We start from the raw sequence: 19358 nt of genomic DNA, 5'->3' as shown, positions 1-19358 counted from the left end.
GGTTTCTCTGTGCTCTCTGAGAAATTATGGACCAAGTATTTGTGAAATATTTGAAATATGTACACAGTTTTTATTGCATTATATAGAGAATGAGAAACATTTTAAAACTAGATGCCATACTTGTACTTACCTTTTTCCTTAGTACATATCCTGAACTATAGGAGCTCTGCAAGAGCCATGAAAGCATTCTACCTTATTTGTGCCTATCTGTGAGTCAGATACGAATAGATAGGCACAGTCACAGATAAGCACAAATAAGGCCTATCAGGTCAGTCCCTTTGGAAAAGATTTGAAGATGTTTATGGTAAAACTACTCTGAGCTGGGCTTGATAGGACATGCCTGTAATCCTAGAAGGCTGAGGGAGGAGGATTCAAGTTCAAAGCCAGCCTCAGCAACTTAGCAAGGCCCAAACAACTCAGTGAGACCCTGACTCAAAATAAAAAAAAAATGAAAAGGGTTGGGGATGTGGGTCAGTGGTTAAATGCTCCTGGGTTCAATCCCTGGTTTTAACAAAAATTACTCTGAAACTATACTCTAAAATCAGTTACACAATATATGCATGAATGAAAATACCACAGGATATGTCATTAACATGTACAAGTTTTCTATTTTTATGTATCAGTTAAAAATAAATTTAACAATTTTAAAAAAGTAGTTATTCCCTCAAAGAGGTGCAGTTGTTTCTGTGAAAATGAAGCACCATGACTCTCATAATCATTTATTCAAAGTTTTGTTTGGACAATTTTGATATGCCAGTAATTAAAATTGTTTTGTGTATATATGTATTATACAAGATGTGATCTGGAGCAAGTTAATTTGTTATTAATACTTTCTTCATTTAGTGAAGAATTCTTTTAGTAACTGTCCATATTGCATCCATATTGCAAATAAATATGTCTTGTAGAATATATTGTACTGTTACCAGTATTTGCCGAAGCCTGTGCAAATAAACTGGCTAAAACAAATATATTCACTCTTAGGATAAACTAAAATGAAGTTTAAGCCAGACACACATTTTTAAACACTAAATTTGTTAATAAAAATAGGAACCCATCACTGATGAGAGATGCTATTAGTTATAAATGTTTATGAAATTTTATAGGTATTTAAAATTCCATTCAACCATGTAGGTGGTGAATAATCTTTGTTAAAAACAGTAAAATTGTATAAGATCAGAATTGTTCCAGAAACCCATAATGCAGAACTATTTATGTATAACTCCAGAGGCAAATGTTAATGTACTTAGCATCATGTTTTATGTTTTCATGGATATTTGCATATGTAACAATAAGAATTACATGCATTCTTTTCTAAGTATACCAAGGGATTGGACAAAATTAGATTGTCTTTAATTAAATTTTGATTCCCAAATATTTCTTCTCATGAATGAAGATGTTTTGACATTGGAATTAATGCATAAACATAGTAATGTATGCTCTATATTTAGAAATGAAAATCCACTTAATGCAATGAGATTCTTTTACACAGGAGATTCTATATTTTATAAAATATCACCAAATCAAAATTTTCTAGTATATTCAGTATAAAAATTACAAAAAATTCTACCAAATGTATGAAAACATTAAAGTATTTTGGGACCATGTTGTTATTTTCTGTAAGTGTATAGTTTATTTCCCTGTGGAATGAGAGAATTTTGTCATTGACATAGCATTGATGTATAAATGATGAAATTATTAATTCTGAAGATGACTCTTGACACAGTCTGTACCTACCCCTTTCTCACAAGTGGGGAAACTGATGTTTGTGGTGATAAAGGGATTATCTTAATGGTATGCAACTAATTGATTGCAGAGCCTGAATCATTGCTTTGCACATTTCTTGTGTTTGCTTATGTATTAGTGACATATATCATCTGGTACAATGATGGATTATTCTACTCACTGCTTGAACCAGCTGCTTTGTTATTCAAATAGCAACAAAGCATGGTTCACAGAGTCAAGATAAACAGTAAACATGTATTAGAGTTTTGTCAGGAAACTCAGTCATTCCAATTTGAAGGATTTTCAACTTAAAATTAAAAGAATACAAGACTATTTTTAAAAACTGAAGTCAGAGAGGTAGGGAACTCAGTGTTTGACTTCATGATATAAGAACAATGGGTATGTGGAAAGACATTAGTGGCTATATATGTACGGGGGCAGGGGGGAATTCACTGGAGGAGCTTGCTCAGAAGCTACTGTGGACACTACATATACCATTTGATTTTGCTATACCTGCCCTTCCTCAACTGACAAGGAAAGTGCAGATGCTCCTAATAGACCATAACAGTCCTGGAACATATAGGTAAAGGAATTCTAGAAAATATAATTATTTGTTCCTCTTTGCAATGTAAAATACAAAGGAGCAATAATAATGCTGAGGTGACAACAGGCAACACAAATCCAGCAGAAAATGGTAACATTTAGAGCTATCAATCATAGAAAGGCCTCTAGTAATGAATTAAGAAACAATATGGCTAAAGTTCATTGCCTGACTTTAAAAAAATGTTCATCTTGGGACCGAGACATTTTAGCCTAATTAAAAACTATCTAAACAGGAAAGATTAAGTATTCACTTGAATTTAACATATGTGCATGTACACATGTAAAAGTTAAAGAAGTTATATTATACTTTTTTATGATTCTGTGAACATTTTTAGTATTTAATTTATTCCTAGATTTTAAATTGTTGAATGTCTCTTCATTGTAACATTTATAGGCTCTGGATTTAGGACATAGACAGAATCAAGGGACCATTATTTGGTCTAGAGCTGAATGTATAATTCCAAAATCAGTTTCTAAAATTGCAAAGTCCTTTAGGTTTCTAGAAAAAAATTTCTGAGTACTAACACTTGAGCAGTATTATGAAGGTACATATAAATGTAGAAATATATTATAAAACAGTATATTGTAACATAGGTCATTTTTACTCTATATATTTTACCCAGGCAAAAGTAAACTTTTAAAAAAAATTGTAAGCAATATTACCAAGATATACCCTAGCCTCCCATTATCTTCAAGTTGTACCATACCCTGGTCTTTCTTAAGCCCTATGATGAGATACCTGATGGATTGGGTGCCTGAAGATGACATGTACCACTGAGTGGGGGCCAGAAATTGGGTGAGGTTTAGCAATGGGAAGAGGTATCTCTTTCACATTAATTAGCATGATTTTGTTCAAAACAAACTCTAAATCAAAATGTCTTAAATTATGACAGAAATAGATTTATTATTTGACCAATATGCATAGATGTAGGGTAGGTTTTAAAAATGATGCATAATACGAGGCAGAGATTTTGATAGCATTAGTGTCTACCTTTATTCCTGTGATTACAGGGAATCACTTTTCTCCTTTCCCTTCCCACACCTATTTGGCTTATTTCCAGATGATATAGGATTCACTGGGAAGATACTGAATTCTGCACAGAAAGAGTAGCTCCACATGATGCTCACTGAAGCACTCCTCTAAGAAGGAGTTCATCTGTAGTCTCATAGGACCTTTTCTATATTTTCCTTCAATACATTTAACCCATTAAGTCCCAAGTTTTCTATTCTGTTAATATTTCAATGAAATTGACACTGGTGCATTAAAATGGGCTGAAGATCATAATATAGAGCTTTTATATTTTATTAATATTGTTATAATTGGTATATTATATAATTATCGGTTACATATATATTTTATATACTATAAAATTTTGTATGTGTTTCTCATCTGGGATGATGGGATAGAATGGTTTAATTAAATTTTATGTTAGTTCTCTGTATATATGTTCATAATGACCTCTTAGATTACAGGTCAGCCAACTGTAGTACTGACAAATGTGGCACATAGCCTGTTTTTGTGTTGCACACAATCTAAGAATGATTTTAAAAGGTTGTAGAAATAGAAATAAAGAAGAATAAGTTACATAGAATTTATATGGCCTACAAATCCTAAAAATTATTTACTCTCTCTGACCCTTTATTGCAAAAAGTTACCAATCCTTATGTTACCCTGCTATGTGATACAAGAAAATATCTTATTCCTGACACAGTTCTTTTGTGCCTAATTAATTCTTCCCATGAAGCACCCTCATCCTTAAATAATTCTTCCCACCTACCCTCCTAGGTTTGTCTTTCTACCCCCCTTTTTTGGCAGTGAGGTATTTCCAGGGGATAGTTCATTAATTTAGGACGGGAGAATACATGTGGGAAATGGTTGAGGAAGATGAAATGAAAATTCTTTCCACTGTTAAAGGATCTCAGAACTAAAAGGATCTTGGAAACTACTCTGTTCAGTTGCATCTTGTTATGGAAAATGAAATTGGGCCAAGTGATGGAAGGGAGTGTGCCAAGGTCATAATCAGCTGCTAAGACATTATCAAGACCCTGCATCTTGGGCCTGTACTACTTCCATTGACTCCTGTTACTTTTCTGATGCTACATATTTGATTTACAGCCAACTCGGTCATATACTCAACTGCTATATCATTGCCAGGGATGTCCCAGAGTGCCCTATTAACCTGGGAATTTACCAGAAGTCCAAATTTACTGCTGGAAAGAGTGATCAAGAACCTCTTTAAAGATATTTTACTTTTTATTTTGCATTGTTTCCATCAGCCCATTTCATAAAACCTCTTGAGATTCCCATGGCTCTTTAATTGCTATATCCATGTTCTTCCTCACTAGTTATTTTTAGTGGCCTATCTTCATTGAGAAACCTTTGTCTACTTTTCTTGGTGTCTTGTTGATATTTTCTCATTCATTTAATTTATTTAATAAGGACTACAAATAGCTTCTGTGATTGTTCATTCAAAGATTGCTAGAAGCCTGGTTAAAAGCCTTAGATTTATTAATTTCCTCAGATCAAAATAGACTTGATACTTCTTTTATTTCAACTCTGAAACAGCTCCATATTTATGGTATTCACTATGATACTTCTGTCTCCATCTTACCTTTTCAGTTTTCTGATAATCTCTCTCCCCCCTTCTTTCCTTGACTCTAGTTATTTCTTCCACCATATAAATTTCATTAATCTTAGTACAGTTGTGTTCTATTGCTGCTGTCATATCCTGTCCTTCTACCACTACCTATATTTGTATCTCCTTAATCCTGCCCTGACATTTTGTACATTGAAAGTACAATAATAGCATCACTGTGATCTTATTTAAAATAATACTTTGCATAGTTGCAGTGATTTAAGACACACAGTGAAGAATACAACTGCCATTCAACTATACCTAAATGATGCCCCCACCCAATCTTTCCACTGGGAGATTATCTTCTTACCTTAGAGAACACCTTATGGCACAGACTCTTATTTTAAACTCCTAAGCATAACTATGTTGCATAGATTAAATTATCCTGAATATTTTATACAACATGACTTTTCTGTATCAGTGTATTTATTAATTATATCTGTATTAATTCTAAAGCACTTTACCAAATATTATGAAGGATATGAAGATGTATATGCCATGGTGGCTATCTTCTAACAGCTTCCAGGAGGTACATTTCATTGTTACATTTTGAACTGTAGAACTCTAGCCCTATGCATGGTTGCAAAAGTCCTAGCATCAATTAATATAGTACTGGCAGAATGTAGCTCCTTAACAATATTTAAAAAATGCTTTTATGAAACCAATGAGAACTTGGCATATGGCAAAATAATTCTTTAAAATGTCTCAATATTTTTTAGAAGTGAAGTTTCCAACAAAATGTTGGAATGTTTATATGCGATCAAAAGGTAGTAATTTTAGAAAGCTTTCTGATCAGACATTGTCATTGATGGAGAATAGCCCCATAGCAGGGAGCTTACAGACCTTCTTTAAAGGATGGTCAGTATGGTGGTAACATCATGATGTCATGTTATTAGTCCAATTGTTGAGGAAATCACTTCCCTCTCAAGTCTGAATATCTTGGCAGATTTTGAATTATTTCATTTATTGTCACTTCGAGAGAAATGTAAATCAATCACTATTTCCCAAAACTTCATAATTACTGTAAATCATTCAGTTTTCCTTATAGTATTATAGAACTTTGTTTTACTCATTGTACTCAAATGGAAAATTATGATGCCATTTCTTTCAAAAACCTACATAAGCATAGTTGAGATTCTTTAATAGAATATATGGTAACTTTGCAATTGAATAAAGTGTCAAATATTGAAAATTTACTTCACTAAATCATAACTGATTATATTTTTATGTTACCTTGTTCTCCTTTTCTTCTTTTTTAAACAACTAGAGAAATTAATTTTAATATATTTTCATTTAACCCAATGGATTACCAACATAATTTGCAAAGAAAATAATTGTTAGTAAGATATTCCATGTTCATTTTGTTTGTCCTAGCAAGTCTTTGGAAGCTAATGTCTATTTAACACACAGCACTCCTGGATTCAGACTAGACAACATTTCAAATACTCAGTAGCCTTATGTAACCAATGGCTGCTATATTGGCTCCTTTCTCCATCTTTCACCTTTTGTTGAGACAAATGCTATAGGCTGCATGATAAGTCCCCTTGCTATGTGATTTCTTGTTGAGTTCTGTCAGAAAAGGACACCAAAGAGATGAACTTAGACTATACAAGAGTAGAGCGAGGTACTTTATTACTCCCTGTAAGATTCTATTAGACTGTGAGTTAGTTTCTACATGCTTTTGGTGGGAATAACTTCAGTTAGGTCACCTTCTCCTACAAGGTTTTCATAATGGCTTTTTCTTCTTTCACCTCCTACCTCTCCAAGTCTACAGAAAGAAAGGTGCTTCACAAAATTTGTTGGTTTCCCTCAACCTTGCCCTTACCTTTATAAATACCTTATTAAATAGTTTTTACTCTGATTTATCTTTTTCATCCGGGAATCTTGAATAATGGCATTTTATTTACAAGAAAGTAAAATATATCTCATCTCATATCACAGGCAATGTATATACACATACCAGATTAATTATATATTAAAATATAACTTATAAAATGCTAAAACTTATACGTATTTGTGTAACTTTGATGAGAAATGGAAAACAAGAATATACAAAATAAAAACTTGAAAAGTTAGATGATACTGTAGTTGAAATTTTTATGTGTAAAAATTTAATAACTGATTATATTTTTTAAAAATTTAAATATAGTATCAATGACTTAATGAGGTTTAATAGAATTCCACTGATCCCATGGGTACTTCAAGAATTATTTCTTTGTAAATAACATTAACTAGTTTTGAAATGTTATTCTGGTACCATACTGTTCTTGTACCTGGATATTACATGAATATTGTAGTCATGGATATTTTAGGCCCAGTAATAGTGAAGACAAACGTCCTTTTCGCCATAGTCATAGGGCACTGAGGATAGGAAAAGGAACTGGGGTATTTTGTATGACAAAGTTTCCTTGCAAATTCAGGTGGTTTGAGAGGCAGCCCGATTATAAGAAGAAAGTGTGTAGTTTCAAATCTGCTGAGAACATTATTATCATGTAAATGTTGGCAAGGAGCAGTGTGGATAATTAAATTGAATTTATTTGAACATAGGTAGTTTTTTGTATTGGCATTCAAAGTTGCTATTTTTGCAAAATATATTATTCACTGATTAGGACACTTTCTGAGAAGTGCCCTAATATATATGAAGCATAAATATTTTTTGAGCTGCATATTTTCATTGAAATTATCTTCACTTTCTTAAATTTCCAAATATTTATATTGTCTAAAACCCAAACCTCAGAATCCCATTCTTCTCTAGTTTTAAAAGCTGAAAATATAAGAACTGTTTATGCAAAACTTATTTCTCATTTTAGTCATTAGTCTTGTCAAGACTAGACAGGAGTAGTGTTCATTCATTACAAAATATCAGATAATATTGAAAATAAAATATTTATAAATACACTATTTAATGTGAAATAGGAAGCTTTTGATGTAGTCGCCATGAAGTTTTTCTAACTTGGTTAGCCTATTTTTTTCACTCTTATGAAGAATCCTCAAGTGTTTTGATCTCTTTTTTAGAAAAGAAAAATTGAACAATTAAATTTTGCCTTTACCTAAAATTGCTTGGAAGAAAATTTATATTGCGTGGTAGCTATTTGTACATTGAATTAATTTCCCTGTCAGTGCTACTGAAAAATTTTGTTCATTTATTAGTTCTTGCAGTGAAGATGAAGTTGGAGAAGTAATTAAGATGTGAGTTGTTTGGCTCTCCTACAAATATTGAATGTCATTAACATTTTAGTATCTCTTCTGTTAGCTTAATTAAGAGATTATTTTAAGCAATGGTTGTATATTTCAGTGGTTCAAAATTTAATATATCCATTAAATATATTCTAATATATTAAAATATATTTTCTTCTGATGCAGTGCCTGAAACTGTGTTCTCTAGTAACACCTTTATGTGTACAGTTTATCCAACTTTATCACTATAATTTTCCAAAGGGCCTGAGAGTTTTCAATGTTTGTGTCTACACCAGTTTGCTCTTCCATTTTTGGCATGTGGCTAGATTTTTAGATCAGTTTGTAAATTTAGTGATACTAATCATTTTGCTACTTTCAGAATTACATGGTGGGTTTTATTGTTATAAATTGAAAAATTAATTTAGAAATTAGCCTTTAGACCTGTAGCCAATGAGTTCATGCAGGATCAAAGTCCCCATTTAGAATGAGGAATTAAATGTGAACTAGTACTTATTTAAATGAGATGTTTATATTTGAACAACAGTCCTAATAAACATCAAGCTTCCTCACAGTAAAACATCTAATATTTCTAATGTTTTAATGATTGTTCTATTTCAAGTAATTTCAAAATATTACATTTTTTAGCATTGTCACATAATTGAAAACATGAAAAGCCCCTTTTTTGTGGTTAGTGGCCATTTTATATATTCTTTTTTAAATATTTACTTTTTAGTTGTAGTTGAATACAATACCTTTATTCATTTATTTTTTTTAAATGTGGTGCTGAGGATCAAACCCAGGGCCTCGCACAAACTAGGCGAGTGCTCTACCACTGAGCTGCAACCCCAGTCTGATTTTGTATATTCCTTACAGAAACATCTTTTCACATTCTTTGCCCATGTTTTAGTGGTGTTGACTCAGAAGTTTCTATAATGTATTCTCAATGCAAATCCATTATCATAAAGGTTCTTTTTATGACTTTTAATCTGTCTTTGGATTTTCTTGATGTTGCATATTGAAGGACAAAATGTTTTAATTTTGATGATATCAGATGTGTCCCTTTTTCTTGTTTTTTTTTTTGTGTGTCATTTGTGAGAAATAATTTTCTGACCCAATATTTGGAAAATTTGTAACAATGTTTTTCTACTATCACTTTTGTAGTTTCACCTCTTAGATTTATATTTATAGTCTATTTGTTGTTAATTTGAGATGGGAATATAACTGCATTTTTCACATGTGAATACACAATTTTCAATAGACCATTTTTTGAAAAGACTACTGTTTTTGCCATTGAATTGTCGTAGTGCCCTTTTCAAAAATCAATGGACTGTAAGTATGAGGGTTTATTTTAGATTAATCCCATTCCTTTGATCTAATTCAATTACTTTGCCAGTACCACACAGTCTTGGTTACTTTTTCTTTGCATTAAGTTTTGAAATTGGGAATGAGAAGTCCTCTGATATTGTTCTTGTTTTCAAGATTGTTTTTGTTACCTCTGGTCCCTTGTATTTTCACATGAATTTTAGGAGCACCATATAAGTTTTGGCCTAAAGGAAGCTGGGAGGTTACTAAATTTTGTTTTGAATCTTCAGATCACTTGGGGAGGATTTCTATTGTAATAATGTTCAATATTTTGACTGATGAGCATACGATATCTCATTTAGGTTATCTTTCATTTTTATCAACAATTATTTGTAGTTTTAGGCATATTTTTCTTATACTTTTGTACAGTTTATTTCTAGCTATTTAATTATTTCTGGCGTTATTATAAATGAATTAGTTTTCCTAATATAGTTTTCATATTGTTCATGTAAATACAAATCAAATTGTTATAGCTTAATTTCAAACACTGTGTCTTTGCTGTACTTGTTTTAAATGTAATTTTTATATGTGTATGGATTCTTGAGGGTTTTTACTACAAAAAAAATCTGTAAATACTAATAGTTTTATTTCTTGCTTTGCATTCTGAATGCCTTTTATTTATTTTTCTTGCCTGAGTTTTATGGATAGAATCTGTAGTAAAATGTTGAATAGAAATGGTGAAAATTTTTGCCTTCTAGATAATAACTCAGTGGCTTTACTTGTCTTATGTGTGCTTCAATTTTCTATTTCTTCTTCTTTTTAAATTTGTTTTAATTAGTTATACATAACAGTAGACACATCATACATAACTGGAGTATAAATTCTCAATCTTCTGGTTGTACATGATGTAGAATCACATTGGTTATGGAATCATATATGTATATAACGTAATATTGTCCAATTCATTCTATTACCAAAGCCCCTCCCTCCTTCACTCCTCTTTGCCTAATCAAAAGTACCTCTGTTTTTCCCAATCCCCCATTGTGAATTAGCATCCTATATCAGAGAAAGCATTTGGCCTTTGGTTTGGGGGATTGGCTTATTTCATTTAGCCTGATGTCTCCAGATCTACTCATTTACCTGCAAATGCCATAGTTTCATTCTTCTTTAAGGCTGAATAATATTCCATTGTACAAATATACCACATTTTCTTTATCCATTTAACTTTTGAAGGTCATATAGGTTGGTTCCATAGTTTGGCTATTGTGAATTGAGCTGATCCAAACATTTATGGGCCTTTGTCAGTGCACTATGCTGATTTTAAGTCCATTGAATATAAGACTGAGGAGTAGGATAGCTGTGTCACATGGTAGTTCCATTCCAGGTTTTCTGAGAAATCACCATACTGCTTTCCATAATGGTTATACCAATTTACAGTTCCCCCAAAAGCATTTGGGTAACTTTTTCCCCACATCATTGGCAACATTTATTGTTTCTTGTATTCCTGATAATTGGCATTCTGACTGGAGTGAGGTGAAATCTTAGAGTAGTTTTGATTTGCATTTCTCTATTTGCTAGAGATGTTGAACATTTTTTCATATATTTGTTGATCAATTACATTTATTCTTCTGTGAAGTGTCTTTTCAGTTCCTTAGCCCATTTATTTATTGGGTTATTTTTGTTGTTGTTGGCTTTTTTGAGTTTTTTATATATCTTACAGATTAATGCTCTACCCTGAGGTACACGTGATAAAGATTTTTTTCCCATTCTGTCGGCTCTCTGTTCACATTAATGATTGTTTCCTTTGCTCAGAAAAAAGTTTTAGTTCAAGTATATCCCATTTATTGATTGTTGAATTTGCTTCTTGTGCTTTAGGAGTCTTTTTAAGGAAGTCGGTTCTTAAGCTGACATGATAAAGATTTGTGCCTACTTTTTCCTTCTGTTAGGCACAGGGCCTCTTGTCCTAATGCCTAAGTCCTTGATCCACTTTGAGTTGAATTTTTGTGCATGGTGAGAGATAGAAGTTTAGTTTCATTTTGCTGCATATGGATTTCCAGTTTTCCCAGCACCATTTGTTGAAGAGGCTGTTTTTTCTCCAATGCATGTTTTTGGTGCCTTTGTCTAGTTGATAACTGTATTTATGTGGGTTTGTCTTTCCATCTTCTTTTCTGTTCCATTAGTAGTACAATTAATATTGTTCAACAAAATTTGAAAGTTTAAGCCATTATTTCTTCAAATATTCTTTTTTGCTTTTTTAAAATCCCTCTTCTCTTCACCTGGAACTCCTGTTATGTATTTCTTATTATTTTAATATATCCAGTATATCTCTGATACTCTGTTCAATTTATTTTGTCTTTTCATTTTTCCCCCTTAGACTGGATAATTTGAATTGATCTGTTTTCATGCTTGCTCATTCTTTATTTTGACAGGTCAACTCTGCCATTGAGCTCCTCTATAGAATTTTTCATTTCAGTTATTGTACTTTACTACTTTAGAATTTAAGTCTATTTCCTTGATATTATTTCTATAAATTTATTGTCTAACTGAAGAGACAGTTATTACATCTACGTTTGTTTTCTTTAGGTATGGTTTTCTTTAGTTTTTTACATTTGTTTACAATAGCTTACTTAGAATCTTTTTCTAGTAAGTGTATTTTGGTCTCCCCCTGCAATAGTACTTCTGATGATATTTTCCCCGCTGCATATAGGTTATAACTTTCAGTTTTATGCTGTATATCTTATATTTTTTTCAAAATGGGACACTTTAAATAATATAATAGATTACTCTGGAAATCAAGTCCCCCTTCCTCCATGCAACTCTAATTTTTTGTTTAAATATCAACATTTCTTTGTTAATCTGAATAGATTATGAGAAATATTCTGTCTCTGTTAATGCTATTTGTTAATAAAGCAAGTGGGTAAAAGGTAACCTGCCTTTTTTTTTCCTTTTCATGTGAATAGCTTATTGCCAGGTTTTTTTTTTAAAGTATTTATTTTTTTAGTTTTTTAGGTGGACACAATATCTTTATTTCATTTTTTTTTGTGGGGCTGAGAATCGAACCCAGTGCCTCACGCATGCTAGGCGAGCGTGCTACCACTTGAGCCACATCCCCAGCCCCAGGGTTTGTTTTTAATGTTACTTTTTAAGTGACATTCTTGAAATAATTTTGTAGATTCTGCATTCTTTTTCAGACAGTCCCTCAAACATATTCTTGCCTAATTTATGGTCAGCTAATGATTGAACAAAATTTGAAAAATGTTTTGATCCAGTTATTGTCCCAACCTTTACTGAGAAGTTCTATGTGTATGATGAAGAACATTTTCAACACTCTAGCAGTTTACAACTCTGACTTAGCCTTTATTTCTTGCTTATGCAGAGACCCAGGGATTGTCAAACATGAGAGATTAGGGCAATCTCCTTGAGTCTCTTTTGGCATACCTATAATCCTGCACATGATGTGGTCTATGAGTTCCCTAGAGTTATGTCAGTGTTTTACACAGTTTCCTATGTTCATCTTATTTTCCTGATTTGTCTTTTAATTTTCTTGTCTGTCATGTCATTTGTCCCATGCTGTTTAACCTTCTAGGCAGTTGCAAGATTAAATAATGGCTTCTAGGTATAGAGCTTTCTTCACAGAACAAGTTCTGGATTGGAACAGATGAAGATGAGTCCTTGAAAGGGGCTTTTTCAGGTAGTTATAAGACAGATTGATAGTAATAGTTCTCTAGGAATCGGTATTTGTGAGGAGCTCTAAACCCAGTTTGTTCCCTTTATTTTCTGTTAGGCTAATTTTTCTTTACTTCCCCCAAGGCTAACAGATTTGGAGAGAGGGGTGATAGGAATAGGGAAAATTAAATTTCTCTAAGTTTGCTATTCTTAATGAAGATTAGCTAATTTTTTGAATAAATGGTGTTAAGATTTTTGCTACTTTTGATTAATTTTTGGAGTTCTGAAAAGGTTGATTTTGATTTTTTTCTTATGTGTTCTTTTGTTTCATAGAAATGTATTTTCAGAGTTTTGTATTCTACCAATCTTGATGTTGTTTTCACTTGAATATTAATTTTTGTTTTCTTTAAAATAGTGTGACAATTGTATCATTACTTTAAATTTAGTTTTAACAACTGTTTTTTCAGTTTTGAAAAATGTTTCTTGTACTTTAGGTTATCTTTGAGGTACTTTTATAGAACATTTATTTGAAGAACTTTGCTTATTGATAGTTTTCTCCTACTCATTACTTTTGAACATAAAGGTTTATTTCAGAATCCTTTTAAGATAATCCTTGAGATAATTATCATGAACACTGTTTTTTTTCCCAAAATTCAACATCTTTTGTCATTCATCAAAAGTAAACTAGAAGATTTAAAAAGTTCTACTATCTTTTTCTGAATTTGAGAAAAATCAAGTTCAAATTACTATATATTTTGAAAAGTGTAGAGTGTTATTAAAGTAAACTGCATTAAGTTACCTTTATTTGGAATGCAAATAATTTGATTCATTTTTTCTAAATTTTATTTTGGAGAACAAAATTAATTTTAGGTCTTATAATTTTATTTTTTAATTCAAAGTAATTTACTGCATGTCTCCAGATCAATACTAATCCAATATAATTTCAGATAGCTATATTTACTGTATATTATAATGTAATTGAGTTTCTTTACAGTTTCCATTATCCTTCACAAAATTTCCAAGTTTTAACTGCATTCCATAGAGTTCATGAACAAACCATAAAATAATAAGCAATAGCAGCTGGACAGACATGAAAAAATAATTGGGTCTTTTCTCAGATTTTATGTGTGCAACTAATGAATGAAAAATAGCCTTTATTCATAACCTATTGTTTGTTTTAAACAATATAGTGGGGTTGAAGAAATTTTTATTGTTTTTGTAGGATAAAATTTTATTTTATAATTTTAATAATGTGTTTATGTAAATATGCAGCTAATGTTTTTAGGAAGCATGAGGGTTATTTAATGCATTGAATAATTTAAAATTATTATTCCTTGAATGTAGATATTAAGTGAATATTTTCATAAATGCACATATGTGTAATTCACACCCTAATGAATACAATTCGACTCTATCACTTCACATTTTTCCCTCATGCCCATTCTGCCTGATTTCTATATACCAAAGGTAATCTATGTTCTGATTTTTTAAATTTTATTTTTTTTGTTTTGCTTGGAATGGAACCTAGCATCTAGTATATGCTAGGCACGCATTCTACTACTGAGCTACATCCCCAGCTCCTGTGTTCTGATTTCTATTACAGTTTATTAATTTTGAGTGTTCTTCAATTTCATATCAATGGAATTACACAGTAGATAATCTTTCCTGCCTACCCTCTTTTGCTAAATTATGTTTTTGAAATTTACCCATATTGTGTATGCCAGATGTTCATTTTTTTATTTATTGAAAAAATTCACATAAATATATAAAAGTTTTTAAATTTATTTTCTTGAAATGGAGATTTATTTGGAGGTAGTTTAAAATTTAGTACTAAAATCAGGCTATCAGTTCTTAAAAGGGCCATGAACTGAATGCAAAAAGGCCACTTATAATACTGTAAAAACTTGCTAAATATGTGAGCATGGGCATTATACATTAAAATGTTTACATATATGTGATATGTGTGTGTATACATATATATATATATATATATTTACATATATACACACACAAACACACAAACATGCTATACATCTAATAATACTTACCATGGTTTGAGTTCTATTGTTTGCCATACACCTGCTGCATGGATGTACTTGTGTGTTGGTATATGTATGGATTTTTATTTATGCACATGCATATTGTACATTGTAGAAAACATTATCTATATAAATAGATATAAACAGAAAGACTCTTCGTCTTTAGAGAATTATACAAGGGAGAGGCCCCAAAATGTCTTTCTATACACACACCAATAGTGGAAGTGTACTGTTTAACCCTCACAGGGCCTTAAACCTATTTTACATTGGTGCCAACATTTAAAAATTGGCTACCACACATTAATATCTGAATGTCTGACATCTTTCATGCAATCACAAGACCTGAAAATCTTTCCCATTGCAATGGTATTGTATTGACTCAACTACTTTACTTGGGCATTCAGCAAGTTATGCTTTCTGAAGAAAAGCATATTAGTTTGTGAATATTGGATAGATTTTCTTGGAAATGAAATTTTTTAGATTAGTTTTTTTTATAACTAAGAAGAACCAGTAAAAATTTAAAAGAAATGAAATGACTTTTTAAATACCTCTTTTGAGATATTCCAATAGGCTTTCCAGGCTGAGTAAAGGGATAGTATAATGCATGGAAAAACAGACATTCTGAAGAAATGAGAATAGGGAAAAAACTGAATTGGTCAAAGACTAGCATGGTGAGGGGCACTATGCCAAACTATGATGTCTGACTTCAATGTCTTGTAAAGTCCTATGTTTTAAAGGCTTTTATAGAGAGATCAGAACCTTAGTTTTATAAAAGTTAGTTTACTCTAAACATTGCTAATTCCAGAAAGTGTCATTTACATATGGTTGTTTGACATATGGACTGAAGCCTATCAAATTGCCATTTCGTAGGTTAAAATGAATAAAACATCATCACATATGTATAACTTGACATTATGTTAGCCTAGTAGCATTGTATTTTAATGGAATCAGCTATTTAGTATATCATTTATATTCTACAGTTCATTTATATTTTCTAAACTAGAACAAAGAAACCAGTAAAAGTACATACTACAATGACTTCATTTATTTTTATCTTTAGATATTTAAAATGTGTTCTTACATTTGTTTTTCTGAAATGTTGAATTTATACAATATTTGTTAGGACAGTTTTAAATATATTGAGATGATATTACAATATGTTAGGGTTAACCCATTTTAGTTATATAAACAAATAATAAAGTTTTCTAAAAATAGAAGATCCTCTTTGAAATGTTGATGCCTAAAAGACAAAATTATGTGGATGAACATACGTAAGCTTTAGATAGCTTTTCTTGTACTAGGCATTTAGCTGTCTTGCAACTGTTAATCAGCACAGGCCTTAAAACAGCTGCTATCAGATTAATTAGAGGGAATCCAGGAAATAATTCAACTGAATGTAGCATTCATGTAAGTGTGTTGAAGGCAATTAAGAGTAACTATAGTCATTACTGAGACTTCCAGGAAGTATGCCAAAGGGCTCAAAAGTTATAAAATGCCTTTTGCTTCCCAGTTATTTTATTTATATACACACACATGGAGAGAGAGAGATAGCATATCCATATGTAAACACATTAATTAATAACTATAATAAATAAAATTTAAATGCTTGAATTGTGGGGTAACTCAATTCTCTTGTTAACCTTGTGGGGTTAAAGGGAAAATGTTCCTCTTTTCTATACTCATTTGAAAGAAAAGGGCTTATTTAAGGGTTCTATACAAAGTATTATGTGGTAGAGAAAATTATGTTCCATTTTTGTATTACTATTTATAATAGTTAATGTAAATCTTAAAGGAAGTAGATGATTTACTAAGGTCACACACTTATAAAAAGGAAAGTTAAGAAGGTTTCCTAATGAGTAAAGAACTCAACTTTAATAACTTTATATTAACTACAATGGTTTTGATGGTTATCATCATCACCATCATCCTCACCACCACCACCAACATTTGTCATTATTATCACCATGACTCAAGGTTTGTTTGTCTGACATCTCATCTCCTTTCTACTTAGTTAAGGTGACTTACCTGTTTTACTGTTTGATAGCCTCTGATGGTACACCTAGCAATGTGAAAATTATTGCTTTTTTTAACCAGTCTTTTCTGTGGTTGGCATATTGCAAAAAAAAAATAGGAAAAAGAAATAGAAAGACTGAAGAAGAGGGAGCCAGGCATTGAGGTAGGAGATGTAGATTTGAAAGGATAAGGAGAATGCAGTTGAGATTCCTCATTTTAAAATTTACTTTTAATTGGTAAAAAAAATTATAAATAACTATGGTGTCAAATATGTTTCAATATATGTATATGTTGAAGCATGAAGAAATAGAGCTAATTAACATATGTATAAAATCATATACTTATCATTTCTTGTTATCTAATTATCCTGTAAGCTGAATTCATGTATTTGCACAATTGGAAATTTGGTGCATTATTACGTCTTACTATTATAACAATCTTTTAACCTACTTCCATGTCTCTTCTTAAGTGTGATCTAGAAAGAGAGGCAACTGACATTCCCCATGTTTGAAAGCTCAGCCATACTTTTTGAAAAGAGATCTTAATTGGAAACAAAAGTCTACTATTTTTGTGTAAAAAAAATAGTCAATATTTGAAAGAAACATCTGTCTCCCTGTTTTAAGAAGATAAAATGTAGCTTGGAAATAGGTGAAATGGTTGATTAGAGTCTTTCAGATAGGACAAAGATGGATGAGAAATACTGTTTCGTTTTTTCGTGCCTTGCCCTTTCATAGGTAACAGGGCAATAAGAATATAGTTCTAGGAGATGCAAGAAAGTCCTGATGAATCTTAAGGCACTGTTTTCTCACCGAATTACCAGTGTTCCTAAAAACTTAGGTCAGATATTTTCAAGACTTATTTTGACTACCAGGACTTGAGAGTGCCATGCATCCATTCCACCACAATGACTGCAATCTGATCTTTTTTCTCTTGCCTCCCTTTCTGACATCTCTGCCCAACTTTACTCCTGTTACCCATGTCCCAATATTGCACACCATCTCCTTGTTTTTTTTTTTTTTTTGATATCAGGGGTTGGACCCAGGGGTGTTTAACCATTGAGCAATACCCCAGCCATTTTTTAATATTTTATTTAAAGACAGGATTCCACTGAGTTGCTGAGGGCCTCCCTAAGTTGCTGAGGCTGGCTTTGAACTTGTGATCCTTCTGCCTCAGCCTCCCAAGCCACTGGAATTAAGGCATGAGCCACTGCACTGGGCATCTCTCCTTTGCTGAGGCCTCATTTCTCACTCCTTGCAAACTTTCTTTTGGCTCAGTTCAAATCCATTGCCTCCATTGAAGTTTTTTCCCCACTACTAAATTACTTGACCACACATTTTCTTGGGTGTCTTTATTTTCACCAAATCACCAAATGTAGATTTTATATATATATATATATATATATATATATATATATATATATATATATAATATTTTATTTTCATGGATTCATGTGGTTAGTACTATTTCACCACTGGAGAAAAAAATGCCCTGAAATCACATTAGGAAATAACGATGGTTACTAGGTGGAAATAAAGAGAATGAAATATTTTAAGGATGGAAACCATACCATAGAACTGCAGTTTTAGGAAAAAAATGAAAGGAATCTTAAAATCTATACACTCTAAATCTCTCATTTGAGACTTCTACCAACTGAGGCTCAGAGGGCTTTCACATCTGGTAAGCAATGGAGTGTATTTTTTTTTTGACAGTTGAGCACTAGAAATTAGTTCTTCTGATTCCCTGTCTAGTACACTTTCCACAACAATACATAAAATCTAAGTGTTGAGTTATAGTATTTGAATGACTTAAACAAAGAAGAGAAATCAGATTTTGATAGCTGGAAATAAAATGGATATTCTCCAAAGAGGAAGTAAAAAAAATAATCAAAGGTATGGTTCTTTTAGGGGATAGCATTTGATACAGTATCCAGTAAAATATTAAGGCTGGTTTAAATGTGCCTTGAAGAAGATAATATACGGTTGTTGTTTATTTTCTGTTAAAGAAGTTCAAACAATTATAGAACCAATTCAGATTTTGCCATCATTTTAAAAAATATTATTATTACCATGACCTGATCATTCCTGACAATGCCAGTGATAAACAACTGTTCCTTGAAAAAAAATTATTTTGGTCTAAATTCTAGCTATTTGTTGCCATCATGATCAACATTAACTATACCTATTTCAAATTAACACATATT

General features: G+C 31.6%; 1 protein-coding gene across 1 annotated transcript in view; it reads left to right on the top strand.

Annotated features, from left to right (window-relative positions):
• The window catches only part of Il1rapl1 (interleukin 1 receptor accessory protein like 1), a 1228987-nt gene that overhangs the window by 215177 nt on the left and 994452 nt on the right, over window positions 1-19358 (top strand). The window lies entirely within an intron of this gene.

This window comes from Ictidomys tridecemlineatus, chromosome X, assembly GCF_052094955.1.
Source record: "Ictidomys tridecemlineatus isolate mIctTri1 chromosome X, mIctTri1.hap1, whole genome shotgun sequence".
Taxonomy (NCBI): domain Eukaryota; kingdom Metazoa; phylum Chordata; class Mammalia; order Rodentia; family Sciuridae; genus Ictidomys; species Ictidomys tridecemlineatus.
This window is presented reverse-complemented; position numbering and strand designations above follow the sequence as displayed.